This window comes from Astyanax mexicanus, chromosome 8 (genome assembly GCF_023375975.1).
Source record: "Astyanax mexicanus isolate ESR-SI-001 chromosome 8, AstMex3_surface, whole genome shotgun sequence".
In the NCBI taxonomy this organism is placed as follows: domain Eukaryota; kingdom Metazoa; phylum Chordata; class Actinopteri; order Characiformes; family Acestrorhamphidae; genus Astyanax; species Astyanax mexicanus.
In genome coordinates, this window is record NC_064415.1 from 16,472,990 (window position 1) to 16,477,710 (window position 4,721).

The 4,721-nt window shown below is 39.6% G+C and overlaps 1 long non-coding RNA gene across 1 annotated transcript; it reads left to right on the top strand.

Annotated features, from left to right (window-relative positions):
* Positions 1 to 1,816: 1,816 nt before the first annotated feature.
* On the top strand, positions 1,817 to 2,316 carry LOC125803796 (uncharacterized). Its single transcript, XR_007440160.1, has 3 exons — positions 1,817 to 1,930; positions 2,017 to 2,098; positions 2,263 to 2,316. It is a non-coding gene; the product is annotated as an uncharacterized LOC125803796 (long non-coding RNA).
* The last annotated feature ends 2,405 nt before the right edge of the window (positions 2,317 to 4,721 follow it).

Below are 4,721 nucleotides of genomic sequence, written 5' to 3' on the forward strand. Positions count from 1 at the left end.
CACAATAGAACCCAATGGACAACAGCTGCACAACCTGCCCATTGACTTCTATCATTAGTGTGCTTTGATTTAACAGTAGGGGTGTCACGATTCTCTAAATCCTCAATTCGATTTTATTTCCAATTTTAGGGTCACGATTCGATTCTTGATTTTCTTTTTTTTTTTGTTTTAGATTAGTCTATGGTCAGTCATTGGTTTGATTCATCAAATTTACAATATCTTATTTCAAAAGGTGGGCTTGATATAAGTGATGCAAAGTGATACAAGTGATCTGTGATACACCACATTAGGCACTTATTATAAAAAATTTAAATAATTTAATTAAGATATATATGTAATGCCATCTAGTGGCTTTTTTTGGTAGCAGCAGTGTGCACTATTAAAACAGCAATGTGCAACATAACAAAATAAATAATACAAAAAAAACAGGAAAAGTCATGTACAAAATAATAGAACAATTAGACAATTATAAAATATCGAAATCGTGACACCCCTATTTAACATATGTGTAAGTGATTCCTTGAAATGAGTTTGAATTAAGTTCACGACATTTGGTGCCTTAAATTGTGTCCATTATATTGATGGACCAATGGAAAAGAAAATCTTTATACTTTTACTGTGACAATGATGACATATTAATTCTTGTTAAATGTAGATTCATTCACTTATTTCATTTTGTTGCCTATAATTTAAAAAGTAAGAATGCAGTAACATACATAATCTGTATAGTCACAGAATTTTCCTTTTTGTACTAAATAAAAAAACTCCACAGTCTTGCCATATGCTATTTGCTTATTAGCCATGTGACCGTTGCACAGCAGTGGAAACTGTTTTTTAAAGTCTTAGAGTCTCTGTTAAATGCAAAATCCACCAAAGATCCTATGTAAACACACAGAGGTGGGTAGTCCAGGTCCAGATTGTAAAAATCCACGCAGGGTTTAGTTGGCTGAGCCACAGCAGAGTCACCCAAGGGGTTGGAACAAACCGCCGGGGTGGATTTTTACTTTCTGGACCTGGACTACCCAACTCTGCTTACACAAGATGGCTAGCTAGCTAAGTAACCAGTGTAAACATAGCTGTTTTAATCATACATGCCTACCTAGCTCAGTTGTACTTCACTGGTGGTGTTCCATAGACAAATTCTAACCATTTGTTTATTAGCTCTGAATTACTGGGCAAAGCATAGAACACTGATGTGTTATTTGCACAAATAACACAGGAACAAACTTGCCATGTTGTTCCTAGTGCTCTTAGCTCCTATCCGACAAAATGTGTCAGCTTTAGCTCTGTCTGTGGGTGGTCGTGAGCCAAGGTGGGTGGGGCCATGAATACTTATTCACAGGTTGACATAGACACGAATGCTTTTTCTAATTAACTTCTTTTCTGAATATTTTCTTGTACAAGCTACTGCAGACAATGAAGGTTGAGGAAGAGTTTCATGTGCAGCATCATTTACAACTCAGATAGACCTATTGTATTTCACAAACAGCAATAAAAAAGTGCATTTTAGTGGATGGACACCTTTAAGAATCTATGATACTAATACATTTTGTTTGCATGCCCAAATATTGTATGTTGTAAAAATGTCTTTAAACATAAACAATATATAATGTATATTTTCACCATATCACCCAGCTCTAGTCGCAGAAACTCTCAAAAGACAAAAAAGGCAAACACCAATTTTTTTTTATTATTATTATTTTTTCTTTAAAGCCAAGGAGCTTTAAGAGATGTGCATCAACTGTGATCACCGTCACACAGCCAAGGTGCAGAGTTGCGCAGAGGAGAAGGCCATCATGCGGCCTAGGTACAGAGTTGCGCAGAGGAGAAGGCCATCATGCGGCCTAGGTACAGAGTTGCGCAGAGGAGAAGGCCATCATGCGGCCTAGGTACAGAGTTGCGCAGTGGAGAAGGCCATCATGCGGCCTAGGTACAGAGTTGCGCAGTGGAGAAGGCCATCCATCATGTGGCCTTGGTGCAGAATTGCGCAGTGGAGAAGGCCATCATGCGGCCTAGGTACAGAGTTGCGCAGTGGAGAAGGCCATCATGCGGCCTAGGTACAGAGTTGCGCAGTGGAGAAGGCCATCATGCGGCCTAGGTACAGAGTTGCGCAGTGGAGAAGGCCATCATGTGGCCTTGGTGCAGAATTGCGCAGTGGAGAAGGCCATCATGCGGCCTAGGTGCAGAGTTGCGCAGTGGAGAAGGCCATCATGCGGCCTAGGCGCAGAGTTGCGCAGTGGAGAAGGCCATCATGCGGCCTAGGCGCAGAGTTGCGCAGTGGAGAAGGCCATCATGCGGCCTAGGTGCAGAGTTGCGCAGTGGAGAAGGCCATCATGCGGCCTAGGTGCAGAATTGCGCAGAGGAGAAGGCCATCATACGGCTAAGGTGCAGAGTTTTGCAGCAGCGGGGAAAGCTGCCACATATGGCTGGGGGGCAGAGTAGCACAGCTGCGGGGAGGGTCTTTAAAAGCCTCCTGTTTTGAGAGCTTGTTCATGTAGCCACTAAATGAGTACATCTATCTTCTGATCCAGACATTGCGGTCCAAGCCGAGCTTAGTCCTTCTTGCCTTGTATTGCCGGTCACTCTTGGCCTCCCTTTTCATCTCCTCACACTCCTCAATCTGCCACATTGTGATTGGCCTGGAGACATCCTCATCAAACTTGTCTGGTGAGCACCTTCTGGATCTTGCTCTAAACTTCTGCTCCCATCATTCCTCATAGCCCCTGTATGTCTGCTTAAACCTTTTACGATGCAGTGTGTCTTTAGTGTGATCATCTGGATAATCTTCCCTTGCTCTCTTTGTTTGCTCCTGATCTCTAGAGCTGCCACCTCTTGGGTTTTCTGGTAAAACATAGTGTACGTTAAGTGTTTTAGTAAGGTTACAAATGCATTAAAATTAATAGGCATAATTTAGAGCACTAGCCCTGACTTTATTCAGTTCTCACTTTATTCTGCCTTTATTCAGTTCTTTTCATTTCAACATGATGCGTTGATTAACACTTTTAAAGGTTTGACTTTTGCATTGAAATAGGAATTTTGGCCCAGTATCACTGATATGTATAGATTAGCATCCTGATAGGTCTGTGTGCTCAGGAGACCTATCAGCGTTGTTTGTGGACGGGGTTTACATCCTGATTGGTCTGTCTGTGTGCTCAGGAGACCTATCAGTGTTGTTTGTGGGCGAGGTTTACATCCTTTTAGGTCTCTTGAGCACACATACAGACCAATCAGGATGTAAACCCCGTCCACAAAAAACACTGATCGGTCTCCTGAGTGCACAGACAGACCAATCATTGTTTTTTTTGGGGGGGAAAAATGATTTACATCCTGTTTGGTCTGTTTGTGTGCTTAGGGGACCTATCAGTGTTCTTTGTGGGTGGGCTTTACATCCTGATTGGTGTATGTGTGCTCTGGGAAAATCTACACACCAATCAGTAGGATTTTCGTACTGATTGGTCTTTACTTTTACATTATGCACATTAATATAAATAAGTGCTTAATGTTTACAGTGTGTACAGTTTTTATCTGTACATTTTATTTACGTAATAGTATGTATTTTACTGCATCTTTGTGTTCAGATTGAGGGAATTACTCTTGCAAAAAGTAACAGAAGCAGTAAAACTGAACCGCTGGGTCCAACCATACACATCAATAAATATTCGTTTTTTTATTATTATTGTTTTGTTTTAAAATAAATTGTGTTAAAATATAATAAATATAATGCATTGTATAATACAGGTTCACTGTCTAGATATATATTTGGAAGTGCATGTTCAGCAAAGCTTGATACATTAATAATTATAAGTAGAATTTTTAATGTATTGTTGCTTTCTCTACATAACTTACCTGACCGGTGTAAATGAGGGGGTGAATGAGGGGCACCAGAGAAATTTCTGAATCTCATCGTTCTCTGAAAAGCTGCTGCTGTAAATTGTTCACCTTCACCTTTCCAGTGTTGGAGAGCAACTGTTCGAATGATGCCACTCTCCAGCCCTGTGACATCATGGGCATACCCAAGCTTTATGTTACCATGGTAATTCCACCAAAGGAAGCCTGTTGCTCTTCTATATGATGACTGGTATATACTAATATTAAACATAAAGTAGATAACATATGCATACATATATTTATTAAATTCACTAATCTGTACCATCAATCTTCAACTGTATTTTCCTTTCAATTATAAATCCTTATTCAAAATGCTGTGCAGTCCAAGACTAGACTTCCTGACTAGACTTCCTATCTGTGCTACTTTAAGTTGCACCCATTGCTGAGACAGTTGTTCAAATGCACACAGTAGCACACAGTTTTCTCAACAGACTAGTCCCTGCAATACTTATTAATAATATACATAATGCCAGGCAGAGCTTTTTAATTTTTTTTATTTTATTTTTATTATACGAGTTATTACCAAAAGTATCTGCTCGTCTGCATTGCGTTTGGTGATGTAAAGCTTGGATTCAGTTGCTTGGCCTTTATAAATTATGATAAATGATCATATCATATAGACAGCGTGCTTTAATGAGCATATCACGGATATATTCAGTTCCTAAAGAATATTGACTTGTTTCATTACAGAGTGTTAAAAATTCCTGTTTAATTGGATGATGTGCAGCTAAAAGTGCAAATATAAACGCAAAATATATACACTTCCTCACTAAAAAAACAAAAAAAAAAAAAGGGGGAAAAAAAGTCGCCACAAAAAAGGTCTCATACACACT